Source organism: Cupressus sempervirens, chromosome 11 (genome assembly GCF_028749045.1).
Source record: "Cupressus sempervirens isolate cs-2001-9-10 chromosome 11, ASM2874904v1, whole genome shotgun sequence".
In the NCBI taxonomy this organism is placed as follows: Eukaryota; Viridiplantae; Streptophyta; class Pinopsida; order Cupressales; family Cupressaceae; genus Cupressus; species Cupressus sempervirens.
In genome coordinates this window covers 287,221,797-287,227,796 of record NC_143128.1, presented here as the reverse complement: position 1 = coordinate 287,227,796, position 6,000 = coordinate 287,221,797, and the positions used below count along the sequence as shown (strand labels likewise).

General features: G+C 33.5%; 1 pseudogene; it reads left to right on the top strand.

Moving 5' to 3' along the window:
• Nucleotides 1–1,338: 1,338 nt before the first annotated feature.
• On the top strand, nt 1,339–4,814 carry LOC149529231 (uncharacterized; annotated as a pseudogene).
• Nucleotides 4,815–6,000: the final 1,186 nt, after the last annotated feature.

Below are 6,000 nucleotides of genomic sequence, written 5' to 3'. Positions count from 1 at the left end.
GGGAATATTACATTTTTCACTAGCATCATCTCATTTTGAAGGATGCATCTCCTTATGATCAGGCATTGCCTTTGAATATTGTCTATTTAATCTTAATCATAGTTCATGAGGGATCATAGCTTGTAGATGCATTTAAGTAGTAGTTGATAATTATATTTTGTTTAAACTAGTAGCTGGCATTAATGTACCATTTAGTTGTAGTTGGCCCTTGTTAGAATTTTACTTAGCCTTTCAAACTAGCATCTACCCTTTTCCCTTTTGTTAGTAGGGGCTAGCCTCTTACAATGGATTGCTATTAAATTTAATTGCAATGCCTAGTTTTTATATAATTATAAGTCTACAATTTATAGCAGGGGCTTGACAAGAAACTCTTGATTATGGTCCTAATCTTCCTCAACACCTTACTTGTCAAAAGGTGATTAAGGGTTTCCTCAATGCAAAATTAGCTAGTATAAATGGGTTTGTTGGTAGCAGACAAGTTTTCTCAATTTCCTTCACAACCAAATATCTGAAATTAACAAGTTCAACTCAATTCCTAGAATAGTAACTAAACCAAGGACTATTGACATTTGTGTCTGAACTATCCAACTAGCTTGAAGGCTTCCTTCCCTGCAAAGGTATTGTGCAAAATTGCAAAGATTGAAATTAAAACTGGATGACCATAAATGTTAGAACATGCCCTCTCCATTTACACCTATTTATCTTTGAGTACCAAACTATGCAAGTTGAAATCCCATTGAACAGATGCCCACTAGAGATGATAAGTCAAGCTTAAATCAAAGTGTTCAATCAAGTTTTATAAAAAATCTTTGAAAGATTAGATACCTTGGATCATATTACTAGTATATCTTCACAAGTCCAATCTATCAGTTTGAATGCTAAATATCATAACTTAAATTAAATTGCAAGTCTCTCTTTAGTTCTCTCAGATGCTTAGCCTACTATTATAAATTAGAGTTAATTTACAAGTTTCTCTTATTCTCTTGGATAGTTAGCTAGATAAATTTGCAACTAATTTACTAAGTTTCATGTTAAGACTGAATTCCTTATAGTTGTTATGCTACTCAAAGTCTCTACTTCAATCCTAAGCATATTTTTCCAGTTGCATGGTGTTTTTCTTGAGGGTTCCTTTTGTAGATGTTTTCCATTTAATATATGTTGCAATATTTGGGAGCATATTTTACTTTTTGTACTTTATAATATGAGGGTAGATTTTTAGATTAAATATCAACATAATGATTTTTAGGGACATAAAAAAAAATTAATACGTTGATACATGCATTAGTAGTATTGAAGCTATTTTACAAGGCTTAGTTTTGTAATTGGAATAGCTACAATATGCAAAGTCTAAAGCAGGAAGTGATTATAGATCTTGTTGGACAATGTTGTACTTACAAGCAGCATGTGATGCATCTTGTCAATACAACTTCGTAAGTTACATTTTGTATTTATGATTTTCATTTGGAATCCTTTGTTTTAGTTCTATGATGAATTTTCTAAAATTCTTTTTGAATTGAGTGAAAACTCTAAAATATTGGGATGTCCTTTGTAAGTTATTATGTTGAAACATTGTAATCATTTTAAGTACTAACTTTCATCAGAGACACCAATTCTAGTCTAGGTAACAAGGTCTAGTAGATAGATTTGTTAAAAAATTCTGATTGAATTCATTTTGGATTCTACATAATTTCATATGACAAATTAAATTGCTGTGAAAAAAATGCTACCTCAATGTGAATGCCAAACTTATTGTAATGATAGATATTTATTGTGCAATGTTTAAACAATAAAATTAGTAATCATCATCATATGGGTCTTTAGAAGATTATCATGGGTAAAATGATATTTTCCTTAATGTTTAAAATATTTTGCTTTCAGTAAAAACTTTATTATACTTGATTGAGCGTATGTGGTGCACTCTACTCTTATTCTTATGTTTGATTTACCATCTAACTTTTAAAGTTCATTGCTCTACTATATTTGTATTGTTGTGTAGAGGGGTGTTTGTTATAATTTTGTATTGTTTCCTTATACCTTTCACCTTTTTTTGCCTAAACTATCAAGCCAGAATAAATAAATAAATAAAATGTCAAATTAAAATTTGGCACAAGAGATTTTACATAATTAACATTGAAAAAACTAATTTATTGTTAAGGTAATCAATCTGCAAAAAGGTCATTTAATCTGACAAGCTATAAGCATTTCAAATTCCATAGAGTAACTAATTTTCATAGTTATGCTTGATGGCAATACAAGACATAGTTTGGTTGCTTTGGTGTAACAGCCTCAAAAATTGAGGTAGTGTCGAATGTGTGTGTGTTGTGAGTTTTACACTACTTTTGGATGGGGTTGTTTAAACCAACACCACCAAAGTGGCAGAAGATGCCATAGATGTGGAAGAAATCCTAGAAGGCAACCAAACCAAGGTTTCAACCACTATCTTCAAAATAGGTTTCTTTAGTGTAGAAGGCACCAAAAACTGGTACATAGGCATCTTCTATGCCAATTTCCTTAGGAGGCAGTTGCTTGGATAGTCAATGTTGACCACCCATTGAGGTTTGTAGAATAGAGGGGTTGTCTGATATGACCCATTTGATAGGACCCTTAGAATCTCCATGGTTGAACTAACCCAGAATCTAGGTGTGCAGGCTAACATACCATTAACATAGTTTTTAATGCTTCTCACTAGCAATAAAGCATGTTTTATTAGCCCATTATCTAGCTGGTTCACCTTTATTTTAGATTTAATGCAGGGAAAAGGAGCTTCTTGCTCAGGGTCTTGCATTGAATGATGAATTGGATCGTGTGCTAGGGAAACATGACTCCATTACTACAGGGTCTCCTATTACGTAAAAAAGAACATCAACTCATGCGGCTCCTCTTGTCAGTGTCAACCATGAGGAAGATGAGATTGCAGATAATTTAACACAACTAGCTCGCAGGTAGCTTATCTGTGGATGGCTAGTTCTTATAGAAATGTAATTGTTGATTTAAACAATTGGTAATTTAGTATTTTGTAAAGTGTCTACAAAAGCTTTGCCAAGATTTTTCTTACACATGCCATGGCTTTGTGTAATTTTTAAATAATGTAGTTACTCATCAAATTCTTTCAACTAGTTCCTTTCATCTACTAAATACATGTACTATGATTTGATAGGCTTCTATAGAGAAAAATCAAAAGAGAAATAATAGTATTTTATGCATTGTAGGTCAGGATCTAGTGCACAAGCTCATCAGAGAGTTGATAACATTAAAAAGAATCAATCAACAGGTCAACCCCCATTGATACCTCCACCACCAGGACTTTAATGTATTGATGCTCATGGCTAGAAAACTGAGTAGACAATGGATTTCCTCAGTGGTGATGCTTACGAGTCACCAACTGTTGCAACTCCACCAACAGCTAGCATAGTCAATTAGAAATACACACATTCACCACCAATATCTCTTTCTTAGAAAACTTTTCCATATCCTTTGAATTTACAATCAAATTCTCCATATCAAAATGGAGGTTACTCTTCAGGGATGTCATCAACACAACAAAATGAATACCAGAAGTTTCCACACCATGGCTCAGAGTCATATTTTGACAAATCTATCCAAGGTTTGCAATGGTCAAATCTAGCAAGGGAGTCTCGTAGTCCACAACAATCAATTTTGTTATATGGGCCACAATCACAAAATTTGAAGGCATCAACACAAAAGACTCCTAAAATCCTTCCTCTCACTCCTTGAGAAGTAGAGCAATCACAAAATACATCACAAGGTGTAGATAATATACAAGGACCTCCCATATATGATAGCTGTAAGGAAAATTGGCAATAAAGAATATAACCGTTTCCACATAACCCATAATAAATCTAAAATAAACATGGAATTAAAATCCACATGCAAGAGAATAGACAACATACCCACAAAATTGTGACACAAGATATACCCTGGGAAACCCTCATTAAGGGAAAAAAAACCAGCCTCCAAAAGCATCCATCATCATGTATTATTCAGCAAAAATACCATTTTCATACAACCATGGAAGCCTTCATGGCCATAGCCACAACCGAGCAAACTATGTGAACAAGCATGAATCCACACATCCCATGCCATGCTTTCAACCTTCACAAATGCTCCCTTGGCTAACCTGTCAAGCCTTGTCCCGCTCGACTCTTGTCTTTTTCTTCTCCTTGTCACTCTCTCTTCTCTATACAACAACTACCCTTGTGGCTGCTTATATAGTAGCAAGTCCCACAAAACCAAGTGGTATTACATAAACCATGTGCTAAAACCATGTGCTACCTAACCCACTGACCCCACATTTAATATTGGGCATTTAATTCTTTTTCCCAATATTAAAGAATTACATGAAATATTATCACAATGTTACAATACAACTCATCAAGAATATTCCATGGGAATATTTACATGTTGCACGTCCATCTAGGCACAACATAAAATAAAATAATAAAATAACAATATTATGCAATGTGTGCAACACCCATTATCTCAACAATAGCAATGTTAGAATAGTTATTCCCCCTTCTCTAGCAAAGCACAATCAAAGACAATAGTTTTTTCAGCAGCAACAAGCTTTGTGTTCTAGCCAGTCTACACATGGTTACAATTAATCAACACATGATGAGTTGATATCAAGAATACAAAACATCTTCATTCATGGTGGAACTTACAATGATGCATATCCACAACAATCGTTAACTTCCAGCAAACAAGTTAAACTTGAAGATAAGTTGTTTGAAGACCTGGTTCACTTTGCCAAGACAAAAAGTAAAACTTCACCCAGCAAAAACGAAAGTTTTTAAAAATTAGAGGTTGTTCTTTGGGATGATTTGTACTACATATCTTCAAGTAGCTTGCTACAAGTGATGGTTTAGGTGTAGCATCAGTTTTATTGAAGCCACTGTATAGTCTTTTGTTTAATTGAGGTTTAGTACTCATTATGTGCTATATTATTCCTAGTGCATTGCATTTTAATTTATTTTTTGTTACTTTTGTTTCCTGATATGAAATTCCTTTTGAAGATTTGTATATTGAAACAAACTTATGTTCTTACCTAGAAGGTAAACAATTTTAGTAATAGTGCCAAAAGATCCATATATATATTGCAATGTATTGTTGAAGCTTGTTCTATTTCAAATCTTAAGTAGTGTGTGAGCATTATCTTTTCTTATCATAGTATTTGTGGAAGTAATTGCATGTGTGGCCTTGCATTATTCTCTAGTTCACAATTTGATTGTGGCATTTTGTTCGAAGCAAAGCTTTATAATCACAAATCTAGGATATTTTAATAGATTGTTTACTTGTGTGAGGGGATAAAACCCATTTTGGTGCCCTAAAATAAGATAACTATATATAGAAACTCAATCATTAAGACATTTAGTATGGACTTGAACTATCTTGATGGAACTATTTCTGATAAGAGTAGGAAAGAATGGTCATGAGGTTATAGGGGGTGGAAGGGTATTAATAATATATCCAGTAGTTTAGGTGGTTAAGTCTAGGTAGAAATTTAGGAATTGTTGGGTTCCAAAATGTGTGTTTATTATGGAATGTATTTGCTCACTCAAAATATTGTTGTAACTATTATGACTCTGGGAATTATTGATTCACAATGTCTATTTGGTTGGTTGAAATTATTAGTATTCTGTCAGTGGAAATGCCATACTAATTTGGCATCTCTTGATTGTTTTATGTAGGCACAATTCTCACAAATGCGAAATCTGGTTGGCATGGCACAAGCTATGCCAACTCATCTTCCTATATACCCTCCTAGTGGTCCAGGTCTAAGCCAACCAATTTTCTATGGATAGGGCCACCCACACTCATGCCACCTCAAGTAAATATGATATATATTCATATTTTTTGATATATTTGTTGTTGATGCTATTAATCTGTGCTAATCAATTCAAAGTTAATTTTGATACCTTGCAAATGGCTCTATGCTCATCTTGAAGAAAAGGATGTGTCAACTTTTTCTTTGTGACTGAT